General features: G+C 37.1%; 1 pseudogene; it reads right to left on the reverse strand.

The window, feature by feature from the left end:
* Positions 891–14697, reverse strand: part of LOC100153286 — a 51208-nt pseudogene continuing 37401 nt past the window's right edge.

Raw genomic sequence — 14697 nt, forward strand, 5'->3', positions numbered from 1 at the left:
TTAATTCTCACAATTCTAAGAGTTTAGTGTTGGCATCATCTTTATTTTAAAAATGTAGAAGTTGAGGTTTCAAGCAGTCAAGAAACTTTTTTTATATAATAATTTTTTTCATTATAGCTGGTTTACAGTGTTGTGTCAGTTTTCTACTGTACAGAGTGGTGATCCAGTTACACATACATGTATAGATTCTTTAAGAGGTCAAGAAACTTGACCAAGGGAGTTCCCATTGTGGCATAGTAGAAACAAATCTGACTAGTATCCATGAGGATGTGGGTTCGATCCCTGCCCTCGCTCAGTGGGTCGGGGACCTGGCATTGTCTTGAGCTGTGGTGTGGTATAGGTTACAGACATGGCTTGTATCCCAAATTACTGTGGCTGTGGCTGTGGCTGACAGCTGTAGCTTTGATTTGATCCCTAGCCTGGGAACTTCCATATGCTGCAAATGTGGCCCTAAAAAAACAAAAGAAAGAAAGACAGAAAGAAAGAAAGAAACTTGACCAAGATCATATATATGGTGAATTTGGAATAGGAATGTTGTGGTTACTGAGCTTTTATTCCTTACAGTAGAAGATTCAGTGGAAGAACTGCCTTGCTTTCTTTTAGCATTTATTACATATACATATGTGGCATAATTGTTAAATATCTTAGATCACATAGTAGACTATAAGCTTCATGAAAGCTTAAAATATTTTGCTTATCCTTGTGATCTCCAAATTTTTTTTTTTTTTTTGGTACCAAATTACTTTATTTGAAGGAATGGTACTAAGGAAAGAACTGAAGTAGATGTTTTGGTAGGACTTATAGAAAAGGTGAAGGTAACCCATACATGCATGCACTGCTTCAGTGCCCAGGGAAGTCACCCCAGGGGCTAAGGGAAGCCAGCCTAAGACTTAGCTCTCACTGCTTCTCAGTGTGTGCTTGTTAAAGAGATACTCGGCCAGGCCATATTTGGGGGCCCCCATCATGCACAAGTTGGTAATGTGGTCACCCAATTCTTTGATGGATTTCACCTGCTCATCCAGATAATGCATCTCAATGAAGTCACACAAATGGGGGTCATTTTTGTCAGTGGCCAGTTTGTGCAGTTCCAGTAGAGACTGATCCATGGTATTTTTCCAGGTGTAGCGCACATTCCATTACATCAGCCCATTCTCCCAGTCATCACACTCTGGTTTCTTGATATCCTGAAGGAGGATTTGGATACCTCATTGGTTCTGCACCTTCATCAGTTTTTCAGATGTTCCCTCTCCTCAGGAGATTGGTGAAGAAAGTATCTGGCAAAGTTCTTCAAAGCCACATCATCGCAGTCAAAATAGTATGACACGGACAGGTACATGCAGGAGGCATAGAGCTCCAGGTTGATCTGGCGGTTGATGGCCGCTTCCGAGTCCTGGTGGTAGTTCTGGCACACCTGCCAGGAGCACGAGGTCGTCTTGGCTGGCGGCTGAGGAGAGGTGGTGGCAGCGGTGGTTGTGCGGGAGCAGCGGCGGTGGCCTTGGGGGGCGGTCCCAGGGCGCTGTGAAGAGGTGGCAAGGGCCGGTTCTGAGCAGCCTGGCAGGAGATTGACGAGTGCCGGGTTCCGTCCAAGCACTGTTGAAGCAGCAAACCGCAGCGACTCTCCGCCAAAACTGTCTGTGATCTCTAAATTTTTTCATGTAGTTTGTTGTACACAGTAGTTCATGTTTTAAATAATTATGGAAACAAATTGGACAAAACCATACAATAAATTACAATAACATATCTCTGGGAGAAATGATTATTTCTTTGATAACAAAAGAGGTAATGTATTTTGTAATGCTGCAACTTTTCTAATCTGAGACCTAATTAAGCAATTTTTAAAAAGCGCCAAAATTAAGAACCACAGACAGCAGGAATGCTCATATCAGAATTTCTTAATTGCTTAGTGTAGAGACAATTTAAAAATGGAGGATACAGAACTTGTGAATAATGATTCTCAAATTGACCTAAATGAAAAGGGAAGCAACAGTACAATTGTTAAGACGGTACAGATCCCATAAGGAAATGTTAATTGTTTAAGCCTGGAAAATGGAGAGGCAGGTAACTTTAAGCATATAAATTTTGGTTCTTTGGAGAAAAATTATAATTTACCATAGTCTACTCAGTTGTACAGATAGATCAGAACAATTATTATATCCCCCTTGATAACTCAATACTTTTTAAAAAAATTTTTATTAAGATATAGTTGAAATACAGTATTGTGTTTCAGATATACAACATAATGATTCACAATTTTTAAAGGTTATATTCCATTTATAGTTATTATAAAATACTATTACCTGTATTGTACAATATATTCTTGTAGCTTATTTATTTTATGCATAGTAGTTTGTACCTCTTAAATTCCTACCCTTATTTTGCCCCTCCTCCCTTCTCTCTCCCCATTGGTAACCATAAGTTTGCTCTCTATATTTATGAGAATGTTTCTTTTTTGTTATATTCACTAGTTTGTTGTATTTTTTAGATACCATGTATAATTGATATCACACAGTATTTGTCTTTCTCTGACTTACTTCATTTAGCATAATGCCCTTAAACATTTCCATCCATGTTGTTGCAGATGGCAAAATTTCATTCTTTTTTATGGCTGAGTAGTATTCCATTGTACCTATATACCACATCTTTATCCATTCTTCTGTTGATGGACACTTAAGTTGCTTCCATATCTTGGCAATTGTAAATAATGCTCTTCTATTTTCAATATTTTGTGAAAGCTCCATACTGCATTCCCTATTGGCTGCACCAATTTACATTCCCACCCACAGTGTATGATGGTTTCTTTTTGTACACATCCTCACCAACAATTTGTTATTTGTGGTCTTTTTTTTTTTTTTTTCTTTTTAGGACTGCACCTGTGGCATATGGAAGTTCCCAGGTTAAGGGTCAAATCAGAGCTGCAGCTGCCAGCCTACACCTTAGCAATGCAGAATCCAAGCCTCATCTTCGACCTACCCTGTGGCTCACAGCAACTCCAGATCCTTAACCCACTGAGTACGGCCAGGGATCGAACCCAAATTCCTATGGATACTAGTCATGCTGAGCCACAACAGGAACTCCCTTGCAGTCTTTTGGATGACAAGTGTTAAGTAATATCCCATTCTGATTTTGTTTTGCATTTTTCTGACAATCGTTGATGTTGATCATCTTTTCATGTGCCATCTGCATGTCTTCTTTGAAAAAAATGTCTATTCAGCTCTTCTGATCATTTTTAATTTGGGTTGTTTGGGTTGTTTTTTTATATTGTATGAGCTGTTCAGATATATTTTGGATATTAACCCTTTATCAGTCATATTATTTGCAAATATTTCCTCCCATTTAGTAGGTTGTCTTTTCATTTTGTCAATAGTTCCCTTGCTGTGCAAAAGCTTTTAAATTTAATTAGGTCCCATTTATTTATTTTTTCTTTTATTTCCTTTGCTTTAGGAGACAAATCCAAAAATATTGCTGCAATCTATGTCAAGCATTTCCCACCTATGTTTTCTTCTAGTAATTTTATGGTTTCTGGTCTTACATTTAGTTCTTTAATCCATTTCAACTTTATTTTTGTATATGGTGAATAACCAACACTAGATATCTTTAAAAGTCTTTTGGAGGGCAACTGCATTCTTATTTTCCTTGCAATAGCAACACTAGTTGTTGTTGCTGTTTTTATCTCTATCTAGAAGAGAACAGTACCTTTACTTTCCTTGCAAAGTGTTCCTCCAGTTAGAGACATTAATTTGCCTCAAACTGGCAATGTGTAGTCTTATAGAAAAATATTTCCCTCTGCTACCTAGCAAGACAGGTGGCCCTGGCTTTAGTCCCTGTTGCTATGGGTCACTGTACACCTGGACCCGTTTGTTCAGCTTCAAGTGGAACAGGTGTGATGAGGGTGGGCTGTCCTGTGGGACATAAATGGATTTCGCACAGTGCTTTGCTCCTGTACCAGGCAGCCTTGCTGAGTGAGTAGGCTGGAACAGGCTATGGTAGGCTTGGGAGGGAGCCAAATAGGAGGGCTTATAATGCAAACACAGACTTTAGAATCTAAAATAATTCATAGCAGTAAGTAGAGCCTAGCAGCCACTCACACAGCAGTTAAATGCTAGTTAACACCAAGACAGGTGCTCTGCATAGGCTGGACAATTGTAAGCATTTGAATAAATATCGGTTGTTGATTTAGTCTCACAGTTTTAAGAGTTTCAGTTTCCCAGCCTTCAGGTAGATACTACTAATTTACTTCATCTAGCCCCTTATTTATTTATTTATTTACTTGCTTATTTACATTTAAGAACACAGCAAAGGAAATAGCAGTCATGTTAAAGCACATCACCTGTGCTAATTGGTTATTGTGACAGATCAGAGACATGCTCAGTGTGTTTTATGTGAAAAGTCAGGTAATATCACTGTTAAAGGATACATTGATAAAGGGAACCTAACCTTCAAAATTCAAGGACTTGTTACAATAATTTTAGACTTAAAATTTTTAATGTCTATTTCTTTATGATATTCTTTTTATGTTTATTGTAATTTTTCTAAGGCTTTAAACTTGGGCTAACTTAAATGCTGGACGATTATAGTCACAACAAAAGACATGTTCACATTGTGACAATAATTTTGAAGTTTTAAAATATTGACGTTTGTGTTATTTGCTTGCCAAACAAGTATTCATTGAAAGCTGGATAGTGAGACACGATTAAGAATAAAACACAGGAATTCCCGTCGTGCCTCAGTGGTAATGAATCCAGCTAGTATCCATGGGGATGCAGGTTCCATCCCTGGACTCACTCAGTGGGTTAAGGATCTGGCGTTGCTGTGAGCTGTGGTTTAGATCGCAGACTCGGCTCAAATCTGGTGTTGCTGTGGCTGTGATGTAAGCTGGCAGCTGCAGTTCAACCCCTAGCCTTGGAACTTACATATGCCACAGGTGTGGCCCTAAAAAACAAACCAATAAAACCCTGAAAATAAAAAAATAATAAAACATAGCCCCTGACCTCAAGGGTTTTATGGGATAGGAAGGGAAACAGATAACACAGCAGTTTCAACATGATGCAAACTGAAGATGGAGATAAGCACAGAAACACCTGATTGAAACTGCTCATCAGAGAAAAATTATTCCTCCCTTTTTACATGAAATAGAAAAAGCATGAAAAAGTGGGATAGCTGGCTTTAAAATGTATAAAGTTACTGAAATCACTTACCTCACACAGAATGGTTTCTGTGAAGTGCATTAATGAGGGTTTCTAGAAAACTGTTTCAGAGGAAATCATTTGGCTATATTGACACCATGTGTATTTTAGAACTCCCTGGATTGTAAGTGGTGGAATCTTGATTCAAAAGAACACAAGACAAAGGGGGGCAATGACAACCTCATAAATTAAAAACTGGGGAAGCTAGAGGTGCTTTGGGCACATCTGTGTTCAAGTTCTAAAATAATGGCACCTGGAAACTTTCCTACCATCTTTGGCTTAGTTTTCTTCTGTGCTGCCTTCCTTCTTAGGCAGATTGTCTTTACATGGTGTATTCCTGTAGATCCTGGATTCCATCCAACCAGATTAAGGAAGAGTGAAAATGAGTACACTTCATTATAAAGTGCATCAGCAAAAATCTCAGGATCAACCCTGATGACTGTTGATCGGGTCAAGTGCCCAACCCTGACCAGTCACAGAGACCAAGGGGATATGTTGCTGCAGAAGGTCAAACTTAGGCCACATGCCACCTGTAGAAAAGGGGATAGAGTCAGCTCACCCAAATCAGGTAGGCTGAGAACAGGTGAGAGGTAGTTACCTGTGGGAAATTGAGGAGCTATTAGAAGTGAGAGTGTTTGCTAGGCAAATCAGCCACCAAACCTCATGGGTTTCTGTTTAATTAAACTTTTTATTTTGAGATAATCATAGACCCACATGTTTTTAGGCATTAAATGGTTTTCTCAGATTGAAAAATTAGTCAATTTGCACAAAATTCCTAAAGTACTCTCTCAAAATCCTTTGTTTTAATAAATTATTAAAGAAAATCTCCAATTTGTATTTGAAATCCACACCTCTGTTTTAGAACATGGGAAGATCCCTAGGTTCCAGTCCTAGCTTTGCTGATAAAATTTTGTATGGTGTTAGGCAAAACACTTGAACTTTTTCGGGCTCAGTTTTCCCATCTGTAAATGTAGTAATGTTTGTGGCCTTACCTCTCCCACAGGATTGATGGCAAAATAAATAAAATGACAGTAGGGTTTTTAAACTGTAAAATACTACTACATTTCTTCACAAAATTTATTTTTGAAATATATTTTTATTTGATTTTGTATAAAGATTTCTTTCTACTGTGTTATTTCTGTCTCCTACATACACATAAAAATCTTAGAAAAATTAATGTCTAACATTGATAACTTAGCTTCCTATGCTTTCAGGAAAATGAGATTTAGATTTTTCATACTTCTCTAGACTCTTCCAGTGGTTTTTTTTTTTTTATTGCTTATTTGTTAGACATCTATAAGTTAGCCATACTTATTTGATTGTTTGGAAGTCTTTAAAATAAAACAATCATTCTGTTCATAGCTAAATGGCTACTAAAATGCCTGAAAAAATTATGTACAACAACTCTCATTCAAAAGTCTTAAAAGGAATTCCCGTCATGGCGGAGTGGTTAACGAATCCGACTAGGAACCATGAGGTTGCAGGTTCGATCCCTGCCCTTGCTCAGTGGGTTAACGATCCGGCATTGCTGTGAGCTGTGGTGTAGGTTGCAGACGTGGCTCGGATCCTGTATTGCTGTGGCTCTGGCATAAGCTGGTGGCTACAGCTCCGATTAGACCCCTAGCCTGGGAACCTCCATATGCCGCGAGAGTGGCCCAAGAAAATGGCAAAAAGACAAAAAAAAAAAAAGTCTTAAAAATACATATTATCATATACGTTGTGAACATGTTAATACTGGACTATCAATTTGTTTACAGATTATTCATGGTCAAATAATACATTGAGCAGGCCAGGGCTCACAGAGTATGATAGCAAAGGCAACTCTATTTTTATCTCCACTGTTTTGAAAAAGGAATAGAGTGGAATAGTTTCTTCCTCTGCTCATGATTAAAATCCTGAGCATGGTCAGTATTTTTTTTCCTGTCACTTGTAAGTAATACAAAATCTCTTGGTCTCATTTTGTCACAAGCATGGTCACAATATACTAGCTATATGAATAATCCATTTAGCAAATAAAATTTTGAACGTGATATAAACTTAAAATTTTCTCTCTTTCTAGTGGAAATGAAAATGCAGTCCTTCTCTTCCCCTCCTTAAGATTCTACCTGTCCTCCCCCAACACACCACTGTTGGGTCTGGACTCTTTCAGGATTATAAATGAGAGGAGATAGAAAGTAGAAGAAGGAAAGTTCTTACTTGGCTGGTAAGACTATAAGCCAGCTTCATTATCTTGACGTCTTAGAAACTGCCAAATGTTTAGAGGAAATTCTTTCAAGAATGAATCTTTAGAGGGAGTACTTGAGAACACTTGACTTCTCTTCATTTCACAAGGGCAGTGTGTTTTTATTCCCCCCAGAAAATGCTCCTCCCTTGGCTCATGGTTTTCTGGAGTCCCACTTCATCCAGATTATTTGTGCACATCTCATTGCCTTCTCAGATGGACAACTGAAAAGGTTTAAATCTGGTTCTGGATCAACTCTGTCTTTCACGTGGAAACTCTAGTATTTTTTTGTCCAGCAATTTCTGGAGATGGACTCCAATCCCGGTACAGAAACCACCTCTCTTTTATTTTGCAAAAAAAGCACGTTAGATTTTCTTGTGTCCTATACCTGATTAAATGCTGGGGATATGTATTAAGCTCCCTAATTGATGCCACTGAAAATTGTATTATTATGCTTGAGGTGAAGATGGGACAACCTCTATTCTTCTCTCTTGGTAGAAGGTGTTTTGAGGACTAACTAGTAGAAGTTTCAAACAGTTCCTCTTTGAAAATACCCTTTAATTTACACAGACCAAGATTTGTCCCCTTGAAATGGGTACATGGTTCTGAGAATCAAGAAACTTCATTCAATGTTTTAGAAGATAGCATGGCATTTCTTACTATTGGTTCTTTGGTTGAAATTTAGAAACGTTTTAGAAGATAGCATGGCATTTCTTACTATTGGTTCTTTGGTTGAAATTTCATATGTAAACATTGTGATTCACTTGCTCTTTTGTCCACGTTCATTTCATCTCTCCAAATTCTTTGTAGTATGCTATTGCGTCTAAGGCCCCACTGATTCATTTAGTTTTCAACACCTCTATAATCTGAATTTTCTACCAGCAGAATTGATAAGGCACTGCAGTGATTTTGTTCTTGTTGGATTCCTTTGTTTGAAGAATGTTCTTGTAGATTAATTGAACTAGGTTAGGGTTAGGGTTAGGGTTTATATCATCATTGACAAACAGCATGATGATAACTGTCAATAATGCAATTCATTCTCTTTTCTTTAAAATTGAGTAGCATAAACATTTTTTCTTTATTAATTAGAAATCCATTATACAAATTCCAAGACTCTTGGTAGTAACTTTAAGAACAATTAAAAGTAAGGAAGAAGCTTTTACTTGCTAAATGAGTTGCTAGCCTTGAACAACAAATAGGTAACTTAGCAAGCATAAAACAGCCATAGCAATAAGCCGGAGTCCTCATCTTCTAAAGGATCCCCCCCCCCAGAAACTAGAGTCTGACTTAACTAAAATAACACAGTCAATTAAATTTTTGGTCACCCCTAGTGATCTATATAGAAATAATCTGCTGGAAAAAAAACTATTCTGATTATGTATGATGTGTTGATGATGTGAAGAAAAATTAATAATTTGACATGTAAACAGTCTCCAATTACACACACACACACACACACACACATAACTAGAGAGGAATACTTAAATAATCTCTAGAATTTTTAGTCCTACAATTATACATATCACTATACAATAGCAAGTTAGCTGCTGAGGAAAACATTGAAAAACTCCATTCTATAGATCATAAATTTGAAGAAAATAGATGAGGTGACAAATCAAGGCTGTCTGCCATGTTTCTTTACAAGTTGCATTGCATCTAGGTAACATATTATGTCTCTTGGACATAACGTTTTTAATATGGAGGTCAATTGCAGGAATCATCAAAGGCATTTTCCTGAGGGCTAAATTCACAGGGTATGTCCTAAACATTATCAAAAGCAAAGCCCAGTGGGTAGTAAGAGCAAATAAAATGAGATTGCCATTTAATAAACCAAAATTGTAATTGAGTACAAGAAATTCAAGTGCTAGAACTAACACTGCTTTCTGAGAGCTATCACCTATCTGATAATGTTTTCCCTGAGCACTTGCAAATCAAAAGGTTTCTTAATATAGTGCAATACCATTTCTGTGTTACATAGACTTAGATCAATCACATTAATAATCAACATAACTTGGAAAGAAAAGAAGTTTGTGAAGTTATCCTGAATTTATGATTTATTCTTATGTAGGAGCCTTAGCCAGCTATAAAAAAAAAAAATGCTCAGTTTTCCTTCACTTGCCAGAAAGCAGGCACTTTAGAATCAGTGATGTAAAAATTAGTTGGAATTATTTGGCTTCAAATGAGAGAATATTCACCCATAATTGGCTTAAGCAAAAAGAGAGTTTATTGGTTAATAGAATTGGAAACTTTAGAAGATGATATGGCTTTAGGCAAATCTGCACGCAGGAGATCAAATGAGATCAAATCATCTGGACCTAATCTCTCTTCCAACTATCAGCTTTTCTTTTCTCACTCTTGGCTTAATTCATACATATGATCTCCTCTCTTATGCTAAGAAGTCCTCCAGGAAGTACATGTTTATATCCTCATAACTGTAGTTCAGTTCCAAAGTTTCGATTATTCTATCTGTTGGCTCTGTTTGAGACTAATGTTCAATTTTGAACTAGGCTCGGTGGCTGGAGGAATACATACCTATCTATGACAGAAGCTGAAGGCAGCGACAGTGTTACATGATCTACAGGTATCAAGAGTTTTGGACAAGAAAGATCTCTAGAGAGAAATTAGGGTGGGAATGAAGAAGATGAGGATATGTGTACAGTTGTAAGCACAGCAAGTATCCACTAGACTTTTTCCCAATGGTCACTTCTAGAAGAGAATGGCAAAGCAAAAGAGTGTTTTGTGGTGACATCTAAAGGCCACTAAAATTGTGTTTTCCAGAAATGGTTCCTTGAAAGACTTTGTATTGTAGGGAATATGTATGTAGCAGCTGAACATCCAATAAGTGGACAACCCTTCTCTTTGGCCAAAATTCAGATAAATGTTTAGCTAACACCCACAAGCACTTTCTCTGTTAGGCATTGTCTTCCTGTCTTATTCTACCTCTGATTAAAAATGATAAAAACTTATGAATTAGAAAAAGAAGTACAAAAAAACCCCTAAAGTCAGCAAAAAGAAGGAAATCATAAAGATCAAAGAGGAAATCAATAAAATAGAGATTCAAAAAACAATAGAAAAAAATCAATAAAACCAAGAGTTGGTTCTTTGAAAAGGTAAACAAAATTGACAAACCTCTGGCTAGATTCCTTAAGAGGAGAGAAAGAACCCAAATAAACAAAGTAAGAAATGAAAAAGAAATCACAACGGATACTGCAGAAATACAAAAAACCATACGAGAATACTATGAACAATTATATGCCAACAAATTTGACAATCTGGAAGAAATGGACCACTTTCTAGAGACTTACAGCCTGCCAAAACTGAATCAAGAAGAAATAGATCAACTGAAGAGACCGATCACTAGAAATGAAATTGAATATGTCATAAAAACACTTCCTATAAATAAAAGTCCAGGATCAGATTCACAGGAAAATTCTACCAAACATACAAAAAGGAACTGGAGCCCATCCTCTTTAAACTTTTTCAAAAGGTTGAAGAAGAAGGAATACTCCCAAAGACATTCTATGATACTACCATCACCCTAATTCCAAAACCAGACAAAGATACCACCAAAAAAGAAAACTATCGGCCAATATCTTTGATGAGTATAGACGCAAAAATTCTCAACAAAATTTTAATCCAGCCGAATCCAACAGCATATCAAAAAAATCGCACAACCTAGAATAGATTTACAAGGAGATCCTGCTGAATAGCATTGAGAACTATGTCTAGATACTCATGTCGCAACAGAAGAAAGGGTGGGGAAAAAAACTGTAACTGCAATGTATACATCTAAGGATAACCTGACCCCCTTGCTGTACAGTGGGAAAATAAAAAAAAAAAATCGTACACCATGACCAGGTGGGCTTCATCCCAGGTTTACAAGGATGGTTCAACATATGCAAATCAATCAATGTCATACACCACATTAACAAAAGAAAAGTCAAAAACCATATGATCATCTCAATAGATGAAGAAAAAGCATTTGACAAAGTCCAACGTCCATTCATGATAAAAACTCACCAAAGTGGGTATAGAGGAAACATTCCTTAACATAATCAAAGCAATTTATGACAAACCCACAGCAAATATAATACTCAATGGAGAAAAATTGAAAGCCTTTCCGCTAAAATCCGGAATAAGACAGGGATGCCCACTCTCACCACTGCTATTCAACATGGTATTGGAAGTCCTAGCCACAGCAGTTAGTTAAACAAAAGAAATAAAAGGCATCCAAATAGGAAGAGAAGAGATAAAACTGTCACTGTATGCAGACGACACGATACTATATATAGAAAACCCTAAAGACTCAACCCAAAAAACTACTTGAACTGATCAACAAATTCAACAAAGTAGCAGGATGTAAGATTAACATTCAGAAATCAGTCGCATTTCTGTATACTAAAAATTAAACTTTAGAAAAGGAATGCAAAAACACAATACTTTTTAAAATTGCACTCCAAAAAATCTAATACCTCGGAATACACCTGACCAAAGAGGCAAAGGACCTATATGCCGAGAACTATAAAACATTAATCAAGGAAATTAAAGAAGATGTAAAGAAATGGAAAGATATTCCATGTTCATGGACTGGAAAAATTAATATTATAAAAATGGCCATACTATCCAAAGCAATCTACAGATTCAATGCACTCCCTGTCAAATTACCCATGACATTTTTCACAGAACTAGAACAAACAATCCAAAAATTTATATGGAACCACAAAAAAAACAGAATTGCCAAAACAATCCTGAAAAACAAAAACCAAGCAGGAGGCATAACTCGCCCAGACTTCAAGCAATGTTACAAAGCCACAGTCATTAATACAGTGTGGTATTGGTACCAAAACAGACAGACCAGTGGAACAGAATAGAGAACACAGAAATAAACCTTGACACCTATGGTCAATTGATCTCTGACAAAGGAGGCAAGAACATAAAATGGGAAAAAGACAGTCTATTCAGCAATAATTGCTGGGAAACGTGGACAGCTACATGCAAATCAGTGAAACTAGAACACACCCTCACACCATGCATGAAAATAAACTCAAAATGGCTGAAAGACTTAAATTTAGGACAAGACACCATCAAACTCCTGAAAGAGAGAATAGGCAAAACATTCTCTGACATCAACCTCATGAATATTTTCTCAGGTCAGTCTCCCAAAGCAACAGAAATAAAAGCAAAAATAAACCAGTGGAACCTAATCAAATTGACAAGGTTTTGCACAGCAAAGGAAACCAAAAAGAAAAAAAAAAAATACAACTTACAGAATGAGAGAAAATAGTTTCAAATGATGCAACTGACAAGGACTTAATCTCTAGAATATATAAGCAATTTTCTACAACTCAACAGCAAAAAAGCCAACAACCCAATTGAAAAATGGACAAAGGACCTGAGTAGACATTTTTCCAAGGAAGATATATGGATGACCAACAAGCACATGAGAAAATGCTCAACATCACTGGCTATTAGATAAATGCAAATCAAAACTACCATGAGATACCACCTCCCACCAGTCAGAATGGCCATCGTTAATAATAAACAGTATGGAGGTACCTTAGAAATCTATACATAGAACTACCATATAATCCAGCAATTCCACTCTTGGGCATATATCTGGACAAAAAGACACATGCACCTGCATGTTCATTGCAGCTCTATTCACAATAGCCAAGACATGGAAACAACCCAAATGTCCATTGACAGAGGATTGGATTAGGAAGATGTGTTATATATGCACAACAGAATACTACTCAGCCACAAAAAAGAATGAAATAATGCCATTTGCAGCAACACGGATGGAACTAGAGACTCATACTGAGTAAAATAAGTCAGAAAGAGAAAGACAAATACCATATGATATCACTCATATCTGGTATCTAATATACAGCACAAACAAACCTTTCCACAGGAAAGAAAATCACGGACTTGGAGAATAGACTTGTGGTTGACAAGGGGGAGGGAGTGGGAGGGATCGGGAGCTTGGAGTTAATGGGTGCAATCTATTGCTTTTGGAATGGATTAACAATGAGATCCTGCTGTGTAGCACTGAGAACTATGTCTAGATACTAACAACGGAGTAGGACAGTGAGAGAAAAAATTATGTATACATGTATGTGTAACTTGGTCCCCATGCTGTACAGTGAGAAAAAAAAAAGGGTGTTGGGGGATATAACAATAAAAAAAACAATAGGAGTTCCCGTCGTGGCGCAGTGGTTAACGAATCCGACTAGGAACCATGAGGTTGCGGGTTCGGTCCCTGCCCTTGCTCAGTGGGTTAATGATCCGGCGTTGCCGTGAGCTGTGGTGTAGGTTGCAGACGCGGCTCGGATCCCGCGTTGCTGTGGCTCTGGTGTAGGCCGGTGGCTACAGCTCCGATTCGACCCCTAGCCTGGGAACCTCCATATGCCGCGGGAGCGGCCCAAGAAATAGCAACAACAACAACAACAACAAAACAAAAAAAAAACAACAAAAAAAAAACAATAAAAACTTAATTGTAGGTAAAACTTGAATTTTGGGGGGTTTGCCCTATTTATCATTTCATTTGAAATATTCCCCAGGAATTTTCTATTTCATTAGCTAAACTAAATTTGCTTTGTGTAAGACTGATATGCAGAAAGTGAAAGGGAAAGATTTGTACAGTGTTTTAGTTTACTATTTATTCTGTCTAAGCAGGAGAACTCTGTTTTTATTTTTCGGATACAGTTTTATTAAACCTAATTCACCTTATCCTAAAGTTATATTTTTATATTCAAACCAGAGCTTTATATTTATATCTATTAACCATTCTGTTTTCTTTTGTTTTTGTAAGAGTCAACTTATTTTTCCAGGATATCAAGATATTTTGAGGTCTAACTGTTCATGTAATAAACTCATTATAATCTCGACATTCCCCTCTCCTTATTTCTCTGCCCACCCCATTTTCCATGGCTTGAGGTTAAACCTCAATGATTTCCTCGCTGTATACCATAGTCCTCTCTACTCTATTGATTTCCCCAATGCCAGACGTGGGTGGCAGGTACCCTGGCAGTTTTGGAGCCAAGATTTATGATCCAATCTAAGTTGAAGGTGGTGAATGTAAATTGGTAAAGAACATAAGAAAAATATCTCTAAATTTTTAACATCTGGATACACTGTGAAGGGGAACAATGTAAATGAATTTGGATAAGAAGGAAAGAATATTAAATATCATCCTAGATGCTGTGTTTGGCCTGTGTATTCTCTTAGTCTAATACCAGAGTTTTTTTTTTAAGATGATGAATTCCTTGTATAATCCTTGACTACTGCAACATG

Source organism: Sus scrofa, chromosome 15, assembly GCF_000003025.6.
Source record: "Sus scrofa isolate TJ Tabasco breed Duroc chromosome 15, Sscrofa11.1, whole genome shotgun sequence".
NCBI classification, from domain to species: Eukaryota; Metazoa; Chordata; class Mammalia; order Artiodactyla; family Suidae; genus Sus; species Sus scrofa.